Source organism: Theropithecus gelada, chromosome 13 (assembly GCF_003255815.1).
Source record: "Theropithecus gelada isolate Dixy chromosome 13, Tgel_1.0, whole genome shotgun sequence".
Classification (NCBI taxonomy): Eukaryota; Metazoa; Chordata; class Mammalia; order Primates; family Cercopithecidae; genus Theropithecus; species Theropithecus gelada.
Genome location: NC_037681.1, coordinates 63,729,002 through 63,755,073, shown reverse-complemented (window position 1 = coordinate 63,755,073; position 26,072 = coordinate 63,729,002). Strand labels below are relative to the sequence as shown.

At 46.5% G+C, this 26,072-nt stretch overlaps 1 protein-coding gene across 1 annotated transcript in view; it reads left to right on the top strand.

Moving 5' to 3' along the window:
• The window catches only part of THADA (THADA, armadillo repeat containing), a 353,351-nt gene that overhangs the window by 308,966 nt on the left and 18,313 nt on the right, over positions 1-26,072 (top strand). The gene's annotated exons all lie outside the window — the stretch shown is intronic.

Below are 26,072 nucleotides of genomic sequence, written 5' to 3'. Positions count from 1 at the left end.
CGCGTAATCCCAGCACTTTGGGAAGCTGAAGTGGGCAGATCACCTGAGGCCAGGAGTTCAAGACCAGCCTGGCCAACATGGTGAAAACCCATCTCTAATAAAAATATAAAAATTAGCTGGGCATGGTGGTGTGCATCTGTAGTCCCAGTTACTCAGGAGACTGAGGCAGGAGAATTGCTTGAACCCCGGAGGTGGAGTTTCCGCAGTGATGCAGTGAGCTGAGATCATACTACTGCATTCCAGCCTGGGCAACAGAGCGAGACTCCATCTCAAAAAAAAAAAAAAAAAGGGAAAACAGTTTCTGCTTGAATTGATACAGGATAAGCGAAGGCACTGAGCAAGGGGTGCCAGATTTCATGCCTGTTGTTAGTGTTTTGGTTCAAGAAGGATGACTTCTTGGTAGAAACTTTATTATGGAAAAATGTATATGTAAGACCTTTAAAGGGGGTAGTGGGTAGGCAAGCAGGCAGATCAGCTGTAGCTCTTTTTGTTAGAATACTGTCTCCAAGTAATTCTGGTCCCTCTTTCCTAGCAGGCCCCTTGCCCACAAAAAGTCATGTAAAACTTCTGCTTGTCCTGCCAAATATGGACATTTAGTGGGAATGCATTAAATCCCATCTTCTCGACAGCACCCCTGCCCTCCGGGATCTCCCCATTCCCTGAACCGCTGCAGCATTTGGTTATTGTATCATCACAGAGCCTTTGCTGTTTTACACTTTTATCATTTTCCCTTTCCTGTGCTTTAGTTCTCTCTTCCCAACTAGCCCTCATGAACTTAGAGACTGTTTTCTATTAGGTACACAGTGGGTGCTCAATTTGTGTTAATGGATTGACTTTTCACCACAGTCAGGTGGCAAAAGAAGCATGAGAGTACGCTTTGAAATAAGGAAACTCCGGAACAAGCAGGCAGACCCTCTCTGCTGGAACCAGCTCAAGGGGCAGCGTTTTTCACTGATTCATACCAACTAGGGTGGCAGTCTTGCTGACTCGCGCACTGTCCGGGTCTGGTAGGCTGAGTTTGCAGCCTGTAGTGTTGGGTCCCTCCTCACTCCTACCTCTGAAGTCTGTGTCTTGGATTACAGGACCAGAGAGCCAGCCTGGGGCTGCAGGGACCATGGCCCTGGGTTACCTGGGAGACACCGAAGGAGCCTCCTGTGCTTGGCATGGTGACCTGTAGAGAATGGAATAACAATGGTGTTTAGCAGGGAGGTGGAAGAAGGGAAGTAGGAGTGAGATGTAGAAAAATGAGACTCAGAGGTTAGAGAATGGAGCAGTAGGCAAGTGGCATTGTGAGGTTGAGTCCAAGCAGCCATGTAGCCAGGGCAAGGCAAAGAAGGAAAAAACCAACATCTGCACACACATATACATGTGGCATCATCGTCACCCACACAGAGCCCGTGAGCCAGCATGAAAGGATGAACACTTCTCATATGCCCCGACCCTTGAGCAAACAGGGAGGGAAGCCTGGGAGGAGAGAGATAGGGAGGCCTGGGTCACTGTGACATTTTCCAGTGGCCCCATGGAGTGAGACAGCTCAGTCAGCAAAGCCCCAGGCCTGTGGGACTTCACACTGAGTCACAGATGCTTCCACCCCTGGAACCTCTAAGGCTGCCCACCAGTCTCAGACCTGCAGCAGGCCCTGTGCTTTTTTCAGTTCCTGCCAGATCACAGGGTCAGGCACTAGAAGGGCTCTGCAAGTACTGACTGCCTCCCTCCTTCTCCTGCCTTCCATAGGCTCTTTCCTAATCACCTCAGGTATATTGTCTTCAAAGTGCCTTTTCTGCTCTGTGGTGCCAGAGCCTGGCCCCAGACTCAATATTATAGATGTACCAAGTACCTTTTTCTAAAGAAGAATGACCCAAAAAAGTTAGAATCACTTTATACTAGAATATATCCTCCTGCCTATCTCCAAGCCTGGCCTAAATTCCTCTTCAGATGAGTTACACTTATTTGCCTCCATCATTTCCTTTTATTTTTATTTTTATTTATTTATTTTTTTTGAGACGGAGTTTTACTCTTGGCGCCCAGGCGAGAGTGCGGTGGTGCAATCTTGGCTCACTGCAACCTCCTTCTCCTGTGTTCAAGCAATTCTCCTGCCTCAGCCTCCCGAGTAGCTGGGATTACAGGCACATACCACCATGGCTGGCTAATTTTGGTATTTTAATAGAGATGGGGCTACTACATGTTGCCCAGGCTGGTCTTGAACTCCTGACCTCAAGTGATCTGCCTGCCTTGGCCTCCCAAAATGCTGGGATTACAGGCGTGAGCCACCGTGCCTGGCCATTCATCATTTATATGTGTCTACTTTAAAATTCTAAGTTGGGGCTAGTCACAGTGGCACATACCTGTAATCCCAGCACTTTCGGAGGCCGGGGCAGCCAGATCACTTGAGCCCAGGAGTTCAAAACCAGCCTGGGCAACATGGGGAGATCCTATCTCTACAAAAAATTTTTAAAATTAGCCAAGTGTAGTGGTGCATGCCTGTGGTTCCAGCTACTGAGGAGGCTGAGGTGGGAGGATCACTTGAGCCCAGAAGGTCGAGGCTACAATGAGCCATGATCATGCCACTGCACTCCAGCCAGGTCAACAGAGTGAGACCCTGTCTCAAAAAAAACAAAACAAAGCCAAAACTCTAAACTGTTTTCTGACCCCTTCTCTTACTCCTACTTAAGATAGTCTAGAGATTTTTCTTACTATTTAAGTATGAGATGAGAAGTGGTCAGATAAGGGTATTCAATCATTCATTTGTTCATTCATTCAACAAATACTTACACAGTGCCTGTCCACCAGGCTTGTTTCATGTGCTAGTCCAAGCCACCACCATCTCTCCCCAGACTTCTGCAGCCTGGTCTTCCTGCCTCTATTTTTGTTTGCTGAAATCCAGGCTCGCTTCTTCAGGAGTAAAACAGATGATACTGCTGTCCTGCTCAGAACTCTTGTCTTGGCTTCCCATCTTAATCTGGGTAAAACCTAAATTCCTACATACAAAATCCTAACCAGTCCAGCCCCTGCCACTCCTCCCCTAGCCACTCCAACCTTCTTTCGGGTTTTCCCACTCCCAAGCCCATTCCAACCTCAGGGCCTCTGCAATAGCTGTTCCCTCTGCTTGGAATATTCTTCCCTCGTCCCGCATGGCTGACTCCTTCATATAATTCCAATCTCAGCTTCAGTGTCATCTGCACAGGGGTACTGCCTTGACCTCTCAGACTACAGTAACCACCCAGTTATTTGCTGTCATTCATCCCACTGGTTTAATTCTCTGCATAATTTTATTTATTTGTTTTCTCTCCACCGGAATAAAAGTTCCAAGAGGCCGGGCGCGGTAGCTCACGCCTGTAATCCTAGCACTCTGGGAGGCCGTGGCGAGTGGATCACCTGAGGTCAGGAGTTCGAGACCAGCCTGACCAACATGGTGAAACCCCCTCTCTACTAAAAATACAAAAATTAGCTGGGCATGGTGGTGCATACCTGTAATCCCAGCTACTCAGGAGGCTGAGGCAGAAGAATTGCTTGAACCCAGCGGGCAGAGGTTGCAGTGAGCTGAGATTGCACCACTTCACTCCAGCCTGGGTGAAAGAATGAAACTCTGTCTTAAAAAAAAAAAAGTTCCAAGAAAGTAGGATTTTTGTCTTGTTTGTTTGCCGCTATATTCTCAGAACCTGGCACATAATAGATATTCAATAAGAATCACTGTTTGATGATCAACTGAATGAATGAATCGAGGAATGCATCTGTCAAAGTAGTTAAACCCAGTAAGAACCTTAGTGTTTTTCAGATCTATCTGGTGGGGGAAACTGTTTGGATTCTGTGTTGTGAAATTGCCTTGAGGTCACAGCATTTTCTTGTTATGGCAGATTAAATCGCCTGCCTTAGTCCTCTCCTCTTCCTAGAGACATGAATTCAACAGCTGATGAGGAACTGATGGAGCATCTACTAAGACTGGCTGCTGTAGAAAATCCTGGACTAACTCCTTCTCTCCCTTGTCATTGCATACTGGATCATGCAGGATGAAATTTCTTGAGCAAGAGTTTCATCCATAGGGGCCCACATGCCTAGCTCAAGGCCGGCCCTGGGAAGCGCCCAGCAGGGGGATACTCGTCAGTTGCTCATCAGGTCCCAGGTGAGGGACCAGAGCCAAGGCTGCATGAATCGATCTGGAAGGCCTAGGGGAGGTGGCCCCTTCCTCCCAGAGCCCTGTCTGCTCTTTCCCACTCTGAGCAGGCCAGTAGGGGGACAGGGGAAGGAGAACCTCATCACCTCCCTCTTGATGCTCCTGTTTCTTTTTATCCCCTTTGATCCTCACAACACTGTGAGATACTTTATTATCTCCTCCATTTTATTTATATTTTTATGTTTTTAAAGGTGGGTTCTCACTGCATCACTCTGGCTGGAATACTGGTGGCTGTTCACAGACACGCTTGTAGCTCACTGCAGTCTTGAACTCCTGGGCTCAAGGGATCCTCCCACCTCAGCATCCTGAGTAGCTGGGACTATAGGCACCTACTATACTTCCTCCATTTTAGATGTGAATATGCAGAAGTTCAGAGAGTTGAAGGAATGGGCCCAAAGTCCCAAGGCAGATAAGTGTCAGAGCCAGAGTTGGAGCTCTGGTGACAGAGGCCTGCACTCTCCGAGCCTCTCTGAGTCAGGGAAAGGAGTCCAAACCTGGCATCTAGTTTAGAACCCAGGAGTTAAGAGAAAGGGATGCACTGAAGGTCTTCTAAACTCACTGTTGTGTTTGAAAGAAGACACTGGAGTCACAGCGTAAGAAAATGGTTTGGGGACCAGAGCTCAGATACCAGAGTGTGCCCTGGGGAAAGGGAATAGAGGGCAGATGCAGCAAGAGATGGCAGGTGGTCCTCTGTTAAGGCTGCTGCTGTTCCTGTTCTCCAGTGCCCCTCCTGGAGGGAGGGAATCCCATGACTTGAGGGTTTTAGAGCCTCTAACTTAGAGATGTGGAAATTGAAGCCCAGGAAAGGTAAATGATTTCCACAGTGTCACATAATGAGTAGAAAAACGAGGTCTATGACACCGTCTCCTGAGGCCCAGGATAGTACCTCTACTGTCCCCCAAGCCTTGATTTTTACAGAGGAAGTGACAGAAATGTAGGGATACCCACCTGAGAATAATCCAGACTCAGAGGGTAGAGAGGAGCTGGCAGGGGTGAGATGGGGTGGTGTAGGGTAAGGGCAGAGAAGATGGAACACTGCCTTGAGAAGAGGGCTTGGAAGAACTCCAGCAACACTGGGGTGGGAAGAACTAAGTGTTCTGTGAAACCAGCCATCTCTCAGCAGTCAGCAATCAAACCACACCCTGAGTCAGCCCAGGATTCCACTGCCTTGGTCTCTCTGGGCCTCTCTCCATGGCTGACTGGGTCTTCCTCTTATTGTCAGTGGGGCTGCAGGGGAGGAAACAGAAGAAGCTAGGAATTGCGGTCCTACCCCGCTGTGAACCAGTGGAGGGTGAGGGGAAATGGCTTTTGAAGGAAGATAGTTATGTGGGAGCCAGTTATCTGTTTTCTCATTTATTCCTTCAAAAGAAAGAGATTTGACCAAGGTAGGCCATCGTCCGCACCTCCACCCCCATTCCTGCCAGCTGCAGTGGGCGGGCACAGCGGAGCTCCAGTTGCCGCATTCCAAGTTGCATGTGCTGTCAGTTGCTGTTCCAGAGAGCCTGGGCCCCCTGACGTTCACCTGCGTCTCAGCGAGTGCGTCACTGGCAGCGGCTCCCATGATGTGCAAAAGCAGGTGCAAACGTCTTCGATCTGCTGGCCAGTTACGAGTGCCAGTGAGTACCCTGGCTGGGCCTGGTTGCTGGGGTGATGGGATTGTTACCATGGCCTCCCAGTGACTAATCCCCAGAGAGACAACAACAGGCTTCTTTCGAGGAAATGAGGGTCATTTTTGCATCACTTTGCCCCGACTCTTGCTGCTTCTGAAAGCCGAGCTCTGGCCACGGCGACTGACCCCTGTGGGTGATGATAAGCCCTCGGTCTGAGGCGTAGGCCATCTGGTGCTGACGCGGCTGCAGGGTGTTGTCTTCCCTGTTAGGGCAAGCCTGGTGCCTGGTGATCTTCCTTCTCCAGCTCATGGCCTCAGCTCTCCTCTTCTCTGCTTTCCTTTTCCTCAGGAACTTCCGCTTTCCTCAGCAAGGCCATATCACAATGCAGGATTTCTCTTTTCACTGTGGCGAGCAGGCTTCCTTTTTGAACCTAAGCCAGTTTCAGGTGTTAGGGTCACTGCTCTGTCAGGGGTGGCAAGATGGGCCCCCCCACTGCTTTCTCATTCATCCCTGGTTCAAGGAGGATGACTCCTCCAGCCCCAGCTTCAGGCCTGACTCTATCGGGAGCACCCCTCCTGAGCATCCCAGCCAGCACTGGCACCTGCCCTTTGCCCTCCTGAGTTCACTCAGCCATAGACTTCTTCCATCCCAACAGCCAGATGAAGGTCAGACCCAGGCTGTCATGACAGTGCTGCCCGAGAAGTTCTGCAGGGCAAGGGTGGGGCCCAGGAGAGGCCCCCTCACTGGCCAAGCTGGTGGCCCCTCCTTCCTCACCATCCTACGGTTATCCAAGGAGGCATAAAGGGTGACACCAGAGACCTGGGAAGCCCTCATCCAACCTACCAAACTCTCCAGTTCTGTTCTCAGATCTCCCAGAAGATGCTTGGTGGATTGTGAAAGCCTGGGCTTCCTTGTTTTTGCTGCTCTCTTTTTGACTACAGGAGTCCCCATGGCAAGACCTCTCATGGGCAGAAGAGCAGAATGGAGAGTGGCTCTGGTGATGGTGGGTCAGTACAGGGAGGGTGGTTCTCTGCACACATGGGGCAGGGTGTGTACTTTGAGATAGAAAGGTGTGTTGGGAATCTGTGCACCTTTCAGAGTGTCTGTTTGTAAGGAGTATACAGCCCCAGTTTGGATGTGAATGTGTGTATGAGCATCAGGAGGAGAATGGTATTCGAGAGATGTGCTCTGACCTGTTCACTGATGCATCGTGATGAGCTAAAAGTAAGAAATCCCTCCCTTAATGTCAAAATGGCCAGGAAATCCTTGCTGTACTTCAGTCACTGTGTTTGTCAGAAGTGAATTTCTTGTGAGGCTGATCTACAGGAGCAGAGGCAGAGAACAGCAGGTGGGAATCAAACACAAAGAATTGGCCTTGACAGCAGCTTGTCTTCTCCCTCTCTCCCTCCTCTCCCCTCCCTCCTTTCCCCTCTCCTGCCTCCCCACCTCCAGCTGAAGTACTGAAGTTACTGGAGTACAACCAGGGCTGTCAGCTTGGGGCGTATCTTGAAATGGACTTTCTGAAGTATTTTCTGGGGTTTCAAGCATGAAACAGCTGGTGTTTTAGTCAGGGTATAGATTTGGTATCTGTGAGAGAAGTTAGTAGTGGCTTCAACAAGTCAGTAGCTTATTTCTTCCTCACATAGAGCACTCAGTAGACTGGTGTGATGGTCCATATGGTAAGGGGCCCACACCTTCTTTCTTAGTGCTCTGACATTTTCAAGACACACCATCCCTCACATGGCCCCAGATGGCAGTGCCAGCTCCCACTTCCATGTCCACAATCTGGTGAGCAGGAAGGCAGGAGGGAGGGGCCAACCTGGAAGTCACATGCACCACTTCCGTGGATCTCATCGGCCAGGCCCTCGTCATCTGCCACAGGTCTCAGCCGAAGAGGCTCAGAAATCATGTGTTGAACTAAATGGACGCACGCTCAGCTAAAAAGCCCATTTCTATGTAAGTGGGGAGGACTGGGTTTTGGGAGACAGGAACTTCATTTCTCGCAATCTGCTATCTTCTTATTTTTACCAGGTCCTAATCACTGAGGTTCTGGAAAGTGCCAGCCGCATGGGCACTAACAGCTGGGGACACAGGGATGAATTAGATAGAGCGTCTGCTCCTAAACTGTTGGGAGTCCACCCTCTCAGGTGGTATGCCACCTAAAATCAACAGACCTTCCTTTACATATATCCAAATCATGTTTTCTGTTAGCAATTTACATGGCTAATTTTATAAGGAAGTAACCATTAATAATAAGAATTTTGTTCAAAACGTTCTCACCAACTTGGTAAGTTTGGTTGCTGATCCCTGTTCCATCTCTTAGGACCATACACATCACCCAAAATGCAGACACTTCCTTAGGAAACAAGCCCACAAGCTTTGCAGTTGCATTACCCGTAGCAAGAATTTACTAGAAAGGTAACTTTTTAATTGAGGGGGACTGGGGAGGAAGAATACACTTAGTAGAGACCAAAAAAATGGAGCAATGGCAGGAGGGAGGGAGCCACACTCAGAAGGGAGCAGGAATGGGGAAGTGGAGAGGGGAGGCCGCAGTTCGGCACCCAGTGCCTGTTCCACCACTGTGCTTACGCATGGCAGGTCCTCCCTGAGCCGGTCAACCTGGTTAAGTGTCACGATTCTACCCAGCCCTATGCCCTCCTTTCCCACAAAGCCTTTCCAGTCTTTGTGTCTCTACTTAAGTCACACCCACACAGTTTAGCTCTTACATTGCTCCTTCTTTATGAGTCTCCTCCTCTCACCCACACTAAGCTTTTTAAGGGCTGAGGCCTCCATCACAGCAGAGTGGAGCGTGTTACATTCTAGAGTGGCTCACGACAGGCAGACCTATTGTTTCTGTAGCACAGCCTGGTTTTGGAGTTGAATGTAGACATGGGGTTTGAGATGGGCAGCTTCCCTTCAGTCAGTGCCCTGCTCAGCCTCCTGGCAAGCCCAAGGGCCCCAACAATGAGCCTGTGGGGTCAAGTTACACTGGGACAAGTTGATAAGGGCTCCCCAAGCAACCCAGTCCCATCACACCAGAAAATGAAATTCCCCCTCTTTTAAAAGCCACTCATAGAACATAGTAGTGGTTCTGCTTCAGATCCTCAAGTGTGTGTGTGTGTGTGTGTGTGTGTGTGTGTTTTCAAAAGTAAAAAAAAAAAATCAGGTTATCCTCCTCGCCCCCTTAATCTGTTCCAAATGAGAACACTTAGAAAACTCCCAAGAACCCGCTCTGTTAAGAAAATTGGTTTCTGCTGTGGAGTGGGTCGGGGTGGGGAATGGAGTTAGGAAAATATATGGAACCTGACAGAAGACATTGGGTTTGTGTTTGGAAAAGGATTCGGGTTGTTTTCAAGTTTTGAGTTACAGCCTGGGCGTGTTGGAAGAAGTGGGATCGTACAGCACAGCCTCTGTGGGCTTCTCATTCAGCTCCTCCTGCCTGCCCAGCCCCTGTTAGAGATGCCTTGCTTGGCAGGCTAGCTGGGAAACCTTCTTCATAAATAACTCCCCGGAGGAGACAGGAGTGATAACAGACGTTTTAAGTGGAAGCCGAGCTGCTTTAAGCACTTAGGGAAGGGCCCTGCACGAGTCTGGCCCCAGGATTCTCCTTGCCAAGCAAGGGAACGCTCTTAAAGCTTTCAGTTTGGTTCCTCTAATTTTATTATTTCTCTAACCTCTCTAACTAGTAGAGTGATTGAGGCTCTGATTGTGAGTCCTGTTTTTATTTTTCACACTATTTTTATACTTTTGAAGCTGTGGTTTTAAAATATACACTCAAAAATGTTGGCTCAGCACCCGCGAGGCCCAGGAGGTTGTCCAGATGCACGGGGTCCGGGGCTGCTCCCAGCAGCCTTTCAGTGCCCCCGCCGCCACCGCTGGCCTTTGGGGACGGATGAAATGGGCAGGAGTTGCTGTAAGAGATTGGTCCAACCACAATCTAGCTTCTGGCCAAATATTTCAGATTCGACTCTGAGAAACTAGCAGGAATCTTGTTCTGGTGGCTTCCCAAGCACACAGTGAGGGGTGGGTCAGAACCTGTAGAGGCAGAATTCCCAGTTTCAGATAAAATGTTCATTCATCTCCAATATGCAGTGCTGATCCCCATCGCCCTTCCATCCATGCTGAAAGTGTGTGCAGCATGGCACTTAGGGAAAAACAGTGCCAGCAAAGTGGGTTCATTTGTTTCTGTCACCACCATTTGTTGGAAATGGTTGTCATGTTCACGCTACTTTAGAACTCAGAGATGGGCACAAGAAATCTTCCAAAGCGCTGACCTTCCTGTGTTCTTCTCCAGCCAGTTCTAACTCCACCCTCTATCCTCTTGCTCTCTTCCCCCGCCTCCCCCGCCCCACCCTCAGCACCTCCCTTCCTTCCTTTCTCCCTATCCACAATAGATCTAGGAATCTGAAATTTCCACCTTGGCTACAAACAGCACTGAGTCTCTTTGAACAGCCTTGTCCATAAATCTTAGATTGTTTTTCATCTTTGAAAAAGTTACTTCTGGCCCAGCATGATGGCTCACACCTATAATCCCAACACTTTGGGAGGCCGAGGTGGGCGGATCACTTGAGGTTGGGAGTTCGAGAGAAGCCTGACCAACATGGAGAAACCCCATCTCTACTAAAAATACAAAATTAGCCAGGCGTGGTGGCACATGCCTGTAATCCCAGCTACTCAGGAGGCTGAGGCAGGAGAATCACTTGAACCCGGGAGGCGAAGATTTTGGTAAACCAACATCGCACCATTGCCCTTCAGCCCGGGCAACAAGAGCGAAACTCCATCTCAAAAAAAAAAAAAAGAAAAAGAAAAAGCTACTTCTATCAGCAAGTCATTATTCACATGTAGGGGCAGGGAAAAGTTCACTACATTCAGACTTCAGTTTCTTTTCACTCTATTTCACAACATCCACTCCCTTGAAATCACAGACTTTAAAAAAAAGATCAGTCCCCAATAGGCAAGGTGCCCCGTGACATAGCCAGCTGGAACCAGGGAAGAAGGTGAGAGGAAGGGTAGGTTTGCCTAGATGGGGGCTAGCTGGCTCAGCCCATGGGGGAAAATAATTTCAGTCTCAGGGAACTAAAAACCCACTGTTCTTATTTTAGAGTGGTGGATTTGGTGGGTGGGGAGATTTAGGGAGACAGGGCGATATTTATAATGAAAAGCTTAGCTGTATTGTTGAGGGGTGGGGTGCGGGGAGGGAGAGCATGAGGAAAATAGCTAATGCATGCTGGGCTTAATATCTAGATAATGGGTTGATAGGTGCAGCACACCACCATGGCACACATTTACCTTTGTTAGAAACCTGCACATTCTGCACTTGTACCCTGGAACTTAAAAATAAATAAATAAATAAATAAATATTATAGTGTAATATAGCTAACAGGCTAGAACATACCTCAGTTCCATGTTACATCAACTAAAGGAGAGATGAAAGGAGGGTGAATTTGGAGCAAATTAAAGAGAAAGGAATGGGGGGAGAGAGAAACAGACTGTCACTTGAGGACCTGGCTTGGTCTTTCTGCTTCTCATCCTTAGCATGTTGGCTCTTTGACCCCATGCTTGTCCTCATGGTTACAGGATAGCTTGTGTACCTCAGATACACCCCAACATTTTAGGTAGGAAAGAAGGGTTAAGAACATACATTTTTCTTCTCACAGGGTTCTTTTTATCCAGGTATTTTAAATGCCCCCCTCGCCCCAGCATGTATTTCTGTATGCATCCTTGGCCAGGTCAGGTACATGGCCATCCCAGATACGAGGGTAGGCTGAAGGGGAAAGTATCATGCAATGGAGAATGAGACACGTCTAGGCATATCACTTGGAACTGGAACCATCACCTCCCAGAACAAAATCGGCCTTCCATTAATTAGCAAGGAAGAAGTAGGATAGCTGTTGGGTGGGATATTGGGGAGGGATTAGTGTATACCCAGAAAGTGCCGTGACACATTTAGGGAACTGACACATTTAGTCCAGCATGAGGAGTGGAGAGTTGGGGTAGGGTGGGAGAAGGACAAACACTAAAGCTAGAGGTAGATGGGGACCAGATTTTCAAAGGCCAGGGATGCCTTGCTGCTGACTTGGCTCTCTGTGGAAGCCATCACAGGCATAAGAAGGAAAGTGGGAGATGATTGCACATTATACAGAAATGGGGAGGGGACGCCAGTCTCAAGAGTAGTGGTTTTCACACTGCAATATGTACACAGGTCACCTGAGGATCTTGTCAAAATGAGATTCTGTTTCTGTGGGCCTAGGTAAGGCGTGAGATTCTACATTTCTTAAAAACTCCCCAGTGATGCTGACATAGCTGATCAAGGGATCATACTTGGAGTAGCAAGGTCCTAATGCTCTTCGAAAATAAATGTGCAAATATGTTTGTTAGGCATTTTATAGTAACTACTAATATAAATGAAATAGAAATTAACGCTGTCAAATCACTAAGGGAAAAAAAGACAAACTTAGATTGAGTGTTCTTTTTAAAGAAAGGCAAAATCTGGCGTGTCTTTTGGTAATCCTGATGTCTACATGTAACAGAAAAGCCAAACAGAGGTTTAAACACAATGGAAGTTTTTCTCTCTCTCTAGTGACTGTAGTCCATTCCATATGAGGGAGTCCAGGCTAATTGGCAGGCCCCAGGCCCCATGCTGCTTCTGTCTTTCTGCTTCACTCTCCTGGCATGTGGCTTCAATCCTCAAGGTCACCTCTTTATCCATGATAGTTGCCAAAAGCATTAGCTAGCTCATCCTCATAACAGATGAAAAGAAGGGAAGAAAGAACAATAAAGAGTGTACATCCGCTCCTTTCAAAGAGTACCCCCAAAGTCCCATAAAACACTTCTCTTTACCTCTCATTGGCTGTAACCTAGTAATATGTCCATATTTTGCTGCAAGATGTGCAAAGAAACATGATCTTTTGGGCTAAGCACATTACTAGAGTTCTTTTACTAAGGAAGAAGGAAACACATCCAGCTATATGTCACTTTGATAAAGAGATAAGCCTGAATTTACAAGGAATGGTTGAAAATGAAGAAATACACACCCAGCACTTTGAGAGGCCAAGGCGGGTGGACCACCTGAGGTCAGGAGTTCGAGACCAGCCTTGCCAACATGGCAAAGCCCCGTCTCTACTAAAAATACAAAAAATTGCCAGGTGCAGTGGCTCACGCCAGTAATCCTAGCACTTTGGGAGGCTGAGGCGGGTGGATCATCTGAAGTCAACAGTTCGGGACCAGCCTGGCCTACATGATGAAGCCCTGTCTCTACTAAAAATACAAAAATTAGCCAGGTGTGGTGGCATGCGCCTGTAATCCCAGCTACTCGGGAGGCTGAGGCAGGAGAATCGCTTGAACCTGGGTGAGTGGAGGTTGCAGTGAGCCGAGATGATGCCATTTCACTCTAGCCTGGGCAAAAGAGCAAAACTCCATCTCAAAAAAAAAAAAAAAAAAAATAGCCAGGCGTTAGTGGCATACACCTATAATCCCAGCTACTTGGGAGGCTGAGGCAGGAGAATTGCTTGAACCAGGGAGGCAGAGGTTGCAGTGAGCCAAGATCGTGCCATTGCAGTCCAGCCTGGGCGACAGAGCAAAACTCTGTCTCAAAAAAAAAAGCACAAACCAGGCAACATGGCGAAACCCTATCTCTACCAAAAATACAAAAATTAACTGGGCATGATGGTGCATGCCTGTAGTCCCAGCTACTGAGGAGGCTGAGGTAGGAGAATTGCTTGAGCCCAGGAGGTGGAGGTTGCAGTGAGCCAAGATTGGACCACTGCATTCCAGCCTGGGTGACACAGCAAGCCCTTCTCAAAAAAAAAAAAAAGAGAAGAAAAAAGAAATGCACAAATTTGTTTCAGGCAAATGGTAACAGAAAGAAAGCACGGGTGGCAATAATAATATTAGGCAAACAAATTTAAGACAAAAAGTATGAAGATGGACAGGAAGAGAAACACTGGATAATGATAAAAGTTATCCACAAAATAACAGGCATGCACCTTTACGTATCGGGCAAAATAGCATCCAGATTTACCAAAAGACGCTCTACAAAATATTAGGCAAAAGTCATTAAAATACAGCCATAGTAGGATACCTTTCCTTTCTCAGAATGTAAAAGGTCAAGCCAACCAAAGATGAATGAGGCCTTAAAGGATTTAAATACCAGACTTAAAAGTTTGTATAGGTATAAACCTTGTACTCTGACAGAAAATAAACATCCATTTCAAACAGCTACATAACATTTACAAAAACTGATCATATTTCATGTCACCAAAAAAATTTCCATTTCATAAAGAAATCTTCCTAGGCCACATTCTGACCAAATTGCAAGCACACTAGAAATGTAAAATAAAAATATAACAACAAAATGCCACTTAGATATTTAAGCACACTCTTCTAAATCCGTTATGCCAATGACAACACAAAAAATTAAAGACTCCTTATAGGCCCATACAGAGGAAAGCACAATCAAGATTTCAGTAGATGAGACTCTCCTCAGAGGAAGTACTTGCATTGTACCTCCTGGGCTCAAGTGATCCTCCTACCTCAGCCTCCCACGTAGCTGGGACTTCAGGCAATATATTAGGCAATTAAATTTTTATGAATAGTGTACGAGGAAGTCTTTAAAGTCAGTAAATGAAGATAATAGAAAAAGAGGCAAAACATAAAAACCAAGCACTCTGTAGAAGAAAAAAGATGTGAACAGTACACGCATGAAAAAAATGCTCATCCTCACTAATAAAAAAGAAATACCAATTAGAACATCAGCACCCTGTCATTTCCCTGTATCTTATGGGCACAGAATAAAAAGATTACTCTTGGCCAGGTGTGGTGGCTCACACTTGTAATCCCACACTTTGAGAGGCCGAGGCTAGAGGATCACTTGAGTTCAGGAGTTTGAGACCAGCTGGGCATGGTGGTAGGTACTTGTAATCCCAGCTACTTGGGAGACTGAGGCAGGAGAATTGCTTGAACCAGGAAGGCGTAGGCTGCAATAAGCTGAGATCATTCCACTGTACTCCAGCCTGGACGACAGAGCGAGACTCCATCTCAAAAAATAATAATAATAATAATTGCTGTCACTAGGGTGAGAGCTGTGAAGAAACAGGCATGATCTTACCAGGTGGAACTATAAATTGGTATATTTTTAGAGAGAGTTTAATGGTATCGATAGAAATTTAAATGTTTATGCCAATTGAGCCAGCAATTCCCTTTTAGGAAATGTATCCTATAGGAATATGTGCAAAGGGCACAAAGATATATGTATAAAGTATTCCTTTCAATGATGTTTATAACAGGAAAAGGAATAACCTAAATATTCATCAGAGGATTAGTTAAGTAAACGTTAATACCTCCACATACTATGCAGCAGTTAAAAATGGAGTAAATCGGTATGAACCCACGTGCAAAGGCATCCATGATATATTGTTAACTGAAAAAAGCAAGTCAGAACAGAACATCTGGAATGATTCCACTGTCAGCTATAAGAAGTTATTATTCTCTATAACTCTGTAATTGTTTTAAGTCTAGAAAGCTCCATATTATGAATTACTGCCTATAGGGCCTCTGCTGCCTACAGGGGCCTGGCAGGGAGCATAAATGCATGAACTGGCAGGACGTGCAGTCAGAGTAGGAGGGACTGGCAGGGAGCAGACAATCATGTACTGTCTCAGTTGTAGCCAATGGTTGTGATTCCTGACCTTGCCAGGTTTCCCTGGCCAGCATTCATGGACCAGGACTCAGGAGCAGTAGCTCTTTGTTTCAGCCCCAAGACAGCCTTTCCTGGCCCCCTAGCAAGGGCAGTAGTAGTGACCCCTATCAACATCACTTTGGGTCCTCTTCAGCAAGTGCTGGGTGAACCTGGAGCTTTTAGTTGATGGCAGCTTCACTGCCCCTCTCCCCTTGATATGGTGAAATGGGCTCTATGTCACCCTGAAACTGACAGCAGTTGACATTAAGATTTTTTTTAACGCCATAGAACTTACGGACTGTGTTTCATTTTGGCTTTGCTGGTTCCTTAGTGCTCCAGGAGGTTCACTGTCCACCACCAAACCTCCAAAATCTTCAGGAGGCCTCACACAGGCCAGGTTACCCATAGTCCCAATGTGAGCCCTGTGTAGTTACTCTTTTTAGTCCTAACCTTTTTGGCAGGGAGAGGGGGCAAAAACAGCCTCAGCTGTGCTGGAGGAGAACAGCTGGAAATAAACAGCCAATGGATGAGAAAACTTGAGGGTCGATATCCTCCAGTTGCCAAGTTCTATCCTGCTTAGCAAAGTCTCTGTGCTGTTTCACTCTTCATTTCTGAAAGTGACCTTCAACTTGATTTCCCCCGGCCCTCGGTGTAAATATTGGCCTGGTCATTGAGGTCGTCCAAAGAATGATTTGGTCTCCTGTGTAGGGTTGCCAGATTTAGCAAATAAAAATACAGGACACCCAGTTATATAAATTTCAGATAAATAACAAAATTTTTTTTTATTTATTTATTTTCAAGACGGAGTTTCACTCTTGTTGCCCAGGCTACAGTGCAATGGCACGATCTCAGCTCACCACAACCTCCGCCTCCCAGGCTCAAGTGTTTCTCCCACCTCAGCCTCCCGAGTAGCTGGGATTACAGGGGCCCGCCACCACACCTGGCTAATTTTGTATTTTTAGTAGAGTTGGGGTTTCTCTATGTTGGTCAGGCTGGTCTCGAACTCCCAACCTCTGGTGATCCGCCCACCTCAGCCTCCCAAAGTGCTGGGATTACAGGCGTGAGCCACCGCACCCAGCCAACAAATAATATTTTTTTAGTATAAATATGCCCCTTGCAATATTTGGGAATACGTATACTAAAAGGTTATTTATTGTTTACCTGAAATTCAGACCTACTCAGTGTCTCGTATTTAATCCTGCAAGCCTGCTCCATGGGCCACCGGGGCTCTCCCTTTCTAAGGGAGGCACCTGAAAGTGTGAGGATCAAGAGCAGTAGGAGATGTCAGTAATAACCCCTAATAAGCACTGTCCAAGGCATGACATGTCACCTCAGCCCCAGAGCCTGCTAAACCCCCAACTCCTGCTTTTCTGTACCTGCCCCTCCTCCCACTGGCTTCTCTGCTGCTGAGCTGCCTGCCTCTGGACTTTCTCTCTTTCAGTCTGTGGCTTTCCCCCACCCTCACCTCTCCTCTTTTCTCCTCATTTTGCTCTCACTGATCCATAACATGTAATTAAAGTTTACATATTTGAGTGTTGGTTGTAATTACTAAATAAGGTTTTATGTTCCTTGCTGTAATTTAAATAGCAGAGGAATTTAACTTTTTGTGTGCGTTTCATTTTGCTTTTATTGATAGGTGGCCTTAAGTTCATTTTTAGCCATGTGAGTCACTGACCTTCACCTTGAGCCGGGAGAAAGGCCTTCCATATCTGGAATGAACTCATGCACATCTTCCTAGAACAGATGCCAATGGAGGAGGTGGGGAGTGGGATAGATTGAGGTGGTGGAGTGAAGGGAGATGTAACTAGGTTGACCCTGTCAAGAGAGGAGACTCAGAAGCCTCCTGTGCTACCCCGAAGCCCAGCCTTTTGGAATTGGGCCCCGCTGGCCCTGGAGAAGCCCCCTCTCTTGCCTTTATGATTGATCACCTGCTCCTTTCCAGTGAGAAGCAGCCTTTCATAGGGATGCGCAGGGTTTGGGGTTAGAGACAAGCGCCCTGGGGGCCTCGTGCCTTCCCTCTCCACCTCTCCCAGTGGGAGCAGACACTTGAAGGAAACTCCACTCTGGCCCCTCCCAAAACAGGTAGTCTGGACAACTTTCTGACGTCCCCTGTGTTAGAAGCTTCTGGTTTCTAGTTGCTGCCTTCAAGGACTCTGATGTCTATTTTCTTTCCCATTCTTTCTGTCTGCCTTTGTTTTTCCATCCCCCCTCTCCACCCATCAGCAGAGGGACCTCTACCCATAACCAGGGAGGCATTTTCCCATCTGGGAAGAAAACTCTGAAGGACAGCTGCCGTCTTGGAGAGAGAATACTGATCTGGGAATCAGGGAGTCCTCTCTTGAACTATTTGCCTTCAGTTTCTCTATCAAATGAAGGTGATTTTGTCTGTATTAAAATATGAATAAAAACAAATGTTGGCCAGGTGTGGTGGCTCGCACCTATAATCCCAGCAGTTTGGGAGGCTGAGGTAGAAGGATCACTTGAGCCCAGGAGGTCACGACCAGCCTAGGCAATGTAGTGAGATTTAATCTATACAAAAAATAAGAAAATTAGCTGGGCTTGATGGTACATACCTGTGGTTCCAGCTACTCGAGAGGCTGAGGGAGGAGGATCACTTGAGCCCAGGAGGTTGAGACTAGTCTGGGCAACATGACATACTCTGTCTTTGCGGGGAGGGGGGGGGGGGAATAATTTTTTTTTTTTTTTTTTAATTAGCCAGGAATGGTAGCGTGCGCCTGTGGTTCCAGCTGCTTCGGAGGCTGAGGTAAGAGGATCACTTGAGCCCACTAGGAGGTTGAAGCTGCAGTGAGCCATGATCATGCTCCTGCACTTCAGCCTGGAAGACAGACTCAAAAAAATAAATAAATAAAATGTCAAAAAGTGAGCAAGGTTCTATCCCCGATCCAAATGCTAACTGGTTTAAGAAAAAAAAAAAAGTAGAAGAGAGACAAGATCTCGCTGTGCTGCTCAGGCTGATCTGATCACAGGTCTCAAACTTCTGTGCTCAAGTGATAACTCCCACCTTGGCCTCCCAAAGTGCTGGGATCACAGGCATGAGCCACCGCACCCAGACATAAGCGGGGTTTTTTTTAATGCTGGAAAACCAGAAACTTGCTGTTTGTTAAAGAAGCCTTTTCATTCACCAAGTTAAGAGGACCTTACCACTTCATTTTGGGAGGAGTGTTTTTATTCCTTCTATCTTGGATTCATGAACATCTGGGTGTTCTTTCTTAGCTCTTCTTACAGGCAGGGGAGAATTTAAAAGAGCCTGAAAGAATGGTTATGTGCCCCTTGACATTTCAGCAAATGTTTCAGTAGAAAGCAGATTGGCTCTCTCAAAAGTTCACCGAATTATCTTTGACTGAGCTGAGGTGTCTTCTTGACCCTGTAAAGGAGGCAGCTGCATGAGTTTGAGGCCTACACGTGTCGAATGGCTGTAGGTGCCCAAGGAATTTTGGATCAGATCTCTCACCTTTGATGGGAATGAAATAACAAAGCCTCACCCACCCGGGGCCTGTTGCCTTTTGCTAAGCAAAGTCCTGTCAGCCATTTAGTACAGACAGAGGCTTCACCCCAGCTGGAAACTCGATAATGAGTGAGGCCGAAGAATCTGAGCTTCCCAGAGTGTGTGGGAAACCAAATATTGGAGGCCACAGCATTCCCCGACTCCAATACTTGGATGAAGCTTGTGCATTCCCTTGGTTACAGCCATTTGGGGCTCCAAAAGGCAGAGAGGTTTAGCCAGAGCCTCCTCTCAGCCGTTCTGGGGGGCCCAATCCCTTGTCACCTTGAAGTCCTGTTTAATCCTTCACATTCACAGCAGCACCACAGCAGTGAAAAACAATGAAAGTCAGCCACACCCGTGGAAATTCATGTCGGGGAAAGAAGGCAGGGAACAGGATCAAAGCCTCTTGTAACCCAAGAATTCCTCAGCAGCTCCAGTCCCTTAATAATTATGGTTTGGAGATTTGCCAGAAAGCAAAACCACTTAGCATGCCATATTTAACAATGAACAGTTTTCTGTGTTCATAATAGTCACTGTGCAGAGCAAATAGGCACCTTGAACAAAGGGTAGGATATTTATATGTGTATATAAAATAACCTGCACCTACCTTAAACCTAAATATGTTTTCAGAGAAGAATGTGGCACGTCCCTCTGCTCTGGTACCTGCTTTATGAGTAATGAGTAAGTTGGAGAAAAGCTACATACTCTGCCCCCATCCCCACCTCCCCAGGTTTTTAAAATAGAAATATTTGTTTAACCCAGAATTTCCCAAACTTACTAGATAGTTACACTCTTCAGTTTCCAGCTGGGGTAAAGCTTCTTTGGTTGGTTTTGAAGTTTGGAGTGTTTTGTGTTGTTTTAAATATCTGCTAATGTTCCAAAAAGCCAGTGTCCCCAGAAAAACTTTTTGGGAAGTGATGACCAAAGAGTGCAGGAAACAAGGAGGTGGACCAGTGGGAGGACCGAGAAGCAAGTCCCAAGCCCTGAGGGGAGACGAATGAGTTTGCCAGCGGCCCAGGTCTCTGCATCAGGTTTGAGGAACCTTGGATCCAGGATGTCAGTGTGTGTTCAGTTAGACTTTATCCAACAAACATTTGTCATTGGGGGAAATTAGAGAAGAATGGCTGCTTGGAGGAAAGTTCATTACAGCCAAACCTTAAAGGATGGGCAGAATTTCAAGAGGAAAAGATGAGAAAGATGGAGAACATTCCAGAAAGACATGGGTGACAGAGTGTGAGGCCTGTTCAAGAAAGGAATGTTAGTGTGGTACAAGCGTCAAGTGCGTGAGTAGGGTGGGGTGAGATGAAGCAGGATGACACAAAAGACCTTTGGATCAAATAGATTCTTTCAGATGCAAGTGACAGAATGTCTGATGCAGCCCACTTCAGCATAGGGGAGGCATATTGGATCATGTAACTGAGAATTCCAAGGCTAAGACTGGCTTAAGACATGACATAATTCAAGGACTCAAACAGTGTCCCAAGGACCTGGTTTCTTGCCATTTCTCCCTTCTTCTCCTAGGTTGGTTCTGTTTTCGATCAGCTCACACTTTTCTTGGGGTTTAAGATGGCTACAGCAGCTCTAGCCTTTACATCTTCATTTATTCAAGTCCTGTATCAGTACAACCCCACTGCATTTTATTGGCTCTAGTTGGGGTCCAAGCCTATCCCTGATCTAATCTCAGGGGCCAGATGCCAATGATGGCATCATATTCCTGGCCTCTGAGATTAGTTCAGGGATAGGCCTGGAACCTATCTGGAGCAGGTACCCATGCCTGGAGTTGAGGTGTGGAAGGGCTGGGTCTCCGGAGGGAGACTGGGGACAGCTATCCAAAGGAGGGTGAATGGAAGGTGGGCAGCAAAAACAACAGATGTCTGCTAAAACCTGGAATGCCAGGCCAGAGAATCTGGATATCATTTACATCAGAGAACCAGTAAAGATTTTTGAACAAATAAGCAGCGTGATCAGAGCTACACATTAACATTAATTCAGCTACAATTTAATAGCTGCCATGTGCTTGGCACATGGTAGGTACTTAATATAATTACATATTGAATGAGTGAATGCAAAAAGAGAGAGAGATGGGTAGCTTGGAAGAGGGGAGATAAAGGTGGGCAGCATTTTTAGGCCATCGTAGCAGTTTGGAAGGGGAGCTAGCAAAGGGAATAACAAAGACCCATCAAGAAAACCAAGAGGTTCCATTGTCATGAAACCCACATAAGGAAAAACTATCAAGAGGGCAGGTTTGGTCACCCATGCCAAACACTGTTGAAAGGTCAAGTTAAGGACGATGAGGATTGAGAAAATGTCATGAGTGAGAGTTGAGAGAGAAGGTTCAATAGTGGGAGGTTAGAGCCACCTTTAAGGAATTTAGAAGTAAGTAGGAGGTAGGCAAAGGGCTCAAGTGTTGACCACTCCTACATCATCTGTCTTCTCATCCTCCCCAATTCAAACTCAGCAAAAAAGGTGCTCCTTCCCCTGCACACATCCTTCACAGACCACCTTATGCCTCCCCCATCACCTCTATCCAGCCATGATTCCCTTTCCTCCCAGGCGTCTTCAGGCTCTCCTTCTCTACCTCCAGTGGCTCCTTCTCATACAAATATTTACATCACTCCCCTGCCCTAAAACCACATCTCCTAGACCCTGATCTGTCTTCAAGGCAATGTTTCAAAAGAGTCATTAGAGAAGCTTTGACTTTGAGGGGGACGGAAGTTTGAGTTTATGCTGAATGTCCTTGTAGAAGTCAAGATTATCAAGAATGTCAAGTCAAGAAGTCAAGAATGAGTGGTTAGGGAGTAAGATGTAGGGACAGAGAAAAGATTGGAACAGTTTATATAGAGGATCAGTTAGGAGTCACCAGAATAGGAAGGAAAGAATTACCAGGGGACATGGAGAGTCCAGCTGAGATTAAACAGTGTGAATTTATAGACAGCTTCATCAGCAGACTGCTGCTACTCAGCTGGAATTGGTGGCTCAAAGTAGAACAGTAGATTGCGTTTGGGGAGAGGTGGCTAGGGAGCATTGTTGAGCCTCGTGTCAGATCAGATTGACAAGGGCATTGGGGACTAGGAAGATGATCACAGGCGTGGGGAGTCCTGGATAATGTAGAACAATAGCCTGGGAGAGAGGGCAAGGTCAAGGATGTGGTCAGGATTGGGGGGCGTGGGTAGTTTTAGTGGAAAAGGTAGCAGGTTAAACAGTCGTGTTAGGAATATTAAAGAGGCCATATGATGTGGGAGCCATAGTGTATAGACTATGTGGCTTAATCCCAAATCCTAAACTGTGTCTCTCTGTTATACCCCATTATAAAATGGGGCTCATGAAACCTACTTTAAAACGTCATTATAATTAATATATATGAAGTATGTATGATAGTGCCTTGTACATAAATACCCACTAAACGTTCGCAATGATACTGATGTTCATTTCAAAGTGATGATAAAACTTAGAATTGGAGATCTTGAGTTGAAACAGTTCTAAATAATGACAAGTTCTCAGATGTCATTGGGAGTAGAGTAATTGGTTAATTGGGAGTTAATTAATTGGGAGTAGAGTAAAATCAGAGATGGGGAGTATTTGAATTGAAGAGGTTGAAGAATGGTGAAAGCAAATACTGGGAGGGGCATCTTTATGGATGTGGAAGTCCCAGATGGGGTAGCCATGACGCAGTCACTGAAGAAGACCAGGTCTCTAGCCAACAAGAATGGGGAGGTGGTTAGTATAGACTTCAAAAGAGAGATTGTGGGGGTAGCGGGGGACTATCTAGGAGTGGCAGAAGGAGTATGCTGTTCTGTCTAAGTCAGAGACTCAGGGACAGAAGGAACAGCCCTGACTGGAAAGTCAGGAGAATGGTAGCTTCTGCCAGGAGGAGGAAGAAACACAGAAAAGATAACAGGTATGGAGAATTTGCTCACAATACAACAAATTTTAATTGAGGGTAACTATTTTTTCATAAGAACTTTTGAGAAAAACTATTCCCTGAACCTGAGGACACATCTAAAAAAGGCATGAGGATGGGGAAGGAGGTAGAAAGGACGCTTTGGAGTAGATTTCTGAGAAAGCCAACAGAGGGAGGCCCTGTTTCCTCACCATGATTGTAAGGTATGTGACATGAGACAAGCCGGCTCAGGCCTGTGGGCTGGTGCTAGGCATGCCCCAGCTGGACACAGCTCCCTGTGGCCCTGCCACATCTCCCACTCGGGAGTACACAGTCCCACAGTACCTTAGATTGCTGTATTTCCCAGACGGGCGCTCCACACGCTGACAGAGAGAGGAACCAGACCAGGTGAGCTGGGATTGGGGGCTTCTGCTTTTAGAGAGCAGAGAGCAACAAATGGGTTTAAAGGAGAGGAAATAGGACACCAGCACACTTCGAGGCTGCCTTCTCTTCCAAGAGTGCTGCTCTGTAATGTAATTGTATTTGGACATTTTTTCCACATGATGTCAGGGTATAGCCTCCCTTAAAAGCCTTCATGAAAAAGCACAACTATAAAACAGACTCAGGCAGTGAAATGGAAACCAGACGAGTGGGTCTGTGTAATTTGGGTAAAGAGATTTCTCTTTGCAGCTTTGTGATCTGATCTGATCTCTGCTCTCTGCATAAAACTGTTTCACAGGATCCACTTACATTTGAGTCTTACCATGCAGGTGATTTCGGATGTGAAATGTCTTGCTTTATTACCAGAAAGCAAGGGTTCCCTTCTCAGTGGCTGTGCAGACCACCCTCTCAGGCTGCAACCTTTCTAGTCTTGTCCTTGTGTGAGCCCAGGCCCCAGCAAACAGGGAAGGAGGCCTGACCCCTTTTCACTCTCGTTTTAACCCCTCTGTTCACCTTCATCTGTCTACCCCTCACCTCCCTTCTTAGGGTTAGTCTTTGGAGAATGCATCCTGGGGAGAAATATTCATTGAAGAGGTCCAATCCCTTTAAAGCAAATGGTCCCATTTTCCTGCCCATTCCATTTGCTTTAACGCCTCAGGCGCACAGAATTGAATTACCCATTGTCCTCTGTTCTTGACACACTCTCCCACTCCATCCCCATGAAGGTCCTTTTATTTTATTTTATTTTATTTTATTGTACTGTATTTTATTTTATTTTTATAGAGAAAGAGTCTCACTCTGTTGCCCAGGCTGGTCTCTAACTCCTGGGCTTAAGGATCCTCTGACCTTGGCCTCCCAAAGTGCTGGGATTACAGGTGTGAGCCACCATGCCCAGCCCCTTTCTTTTTTCATGTTTATATTTTATTGAGATGAAATAAACCTAAAATAAAATTAACCATTTTAAAGTATACAGTTGCAGTAACGTTTAGTACTTTTACAATAGTGTGCAGTCATTACCACTATCTAGTTCCAGAATAGTTTCATCACTCCCCTAAAAACCCTGTACCCATTAAGTAGTACCCCCAGCCCCTGGCTCCTGGCAACTACCAGTCTGCTTTCTATCTCTGACTTTTCCTATTATCATTGTTTCATATAAATGGATTTATACATGACCGTTTGTGCTTGGCTTTTTTCATTAGACATAATGTTTACAAGGTTCATCCATGCTGTAGCATGAATCAGCACTTTTAATTCTTTTTATGGCTGAGTAATATTCCATTGTATGGATCTACCACATTTTATTTATCCATTCATCCATTAATGGATGGACATTTGTGTTGTTTCCACCTCTTGGCTATTGTCAATAGTGCTGCTATGAACATTGATGTATAAGCTTTTGTTTGGGTACCTGCTTTCAGTTCTCTTGGGTATGTACCTAGGAGTGGAATTGTGGGTCACATGGTAATTCTTTGACTTATTGAGGAACTGGAGGTCCTTTCGTGATGGACATCCTCACCAGGTCGGCTCTGACAAGGAATACCAGGCATGTTCCAACCTATCCCCACCTCCCGAGACAGTGAGAATTGGCACAATGTCATCATTCTGTTAGATCTGGAAATAAACTTAAGAAAAAAGAGTATGGTCACCACAGGGATGCTGGTAATCAGAAGACAGACAGCTTGGATGGGGGTGGGAAGGGGATGGGGTACTGAGAAGATTTAGGGTCACTTGAAAAGATTTGACTAAGGCCCAGGAAGAACTTAAGAAAAAGGGACTCAGCCACCCAGAATGAAGGAAATTTCAAGCCTAAAATACCCATGGCTGGTACAGCCAATCCACTAGTGATGAGGGAGGGATATAAGAGAGCTGTAAACTTATTTTTTCCTGCAACAAGGGGCAGGGAAGCCATGTAGAAAGAGTCTATAATGTTAAGGATGTAGGACATTTGGGCCTTGTGGGAGCACCGAAGGCTTTTAGACTGAGACATAATCAGGTCAGAGTTGTCTTAGACAGGTCACCCTGACCACAGGGAAGGGGAAAGCTTGGAGTCAAGACAAGACTGGAAGCAAGGAACCTGCTTAGAAGGCTACCGTCATTGGCCGGCCACAATGATTCACATCTATAACCCGACATTTCGGGAGGCCAAGGTGAGAAGAATGCTTGAGCCCAGGAGTTCAAGACCAGCCTGGACAACATGGCGAAAACCCTGTCTCTACAAAAAATGCAAAATTAGCTGGGTGTAGTGGTGTGTGCCTGCAGTCCCAGTTACTCAAGAGGCTGAGGTAGGAGGATCACTTGAGCCCAGGAGGTTGAGGCTGCAGTGAGCCATGATTGCACCACTGCACTCTGCCCAGCCTGGGCAACATAGTTAGACCCCATCTCAAAAAAAAAAAAAAAGAAGGCTGCCGTTGTTCTGAGAGGAAGGGTGGTGAGGATAGACCAAGGAAGTGGCAGTGGGGATGGGGAGGAGACAAGTTTGAGAGGTGTTTAAAAGGGGGCACAGTTGTCAGGGCGGGTAGCTGTGGATACAGAGGTGAAGGCGGAGCATGAGATGCTACAAAAAAGAAAGGGTAAACCAGGAAGCAGCAGAGGAGGAAGCCTCAGCTCCAGAGAGCTCCAGAGCACTGCACACACTGCCGATTGAGCCCAGTCATACTGGGAGTGAGGTCGAGTGTGGCGACAGGAAGGCTGTGGAGGTGGCCCAGGCCTCTCCTTCTGAGTGTGAGGGCTAAGTATGGAGGAGACTTGCCTCCTTTTTCTTCCTTCAGATACAAAACTTTCAAAACAGA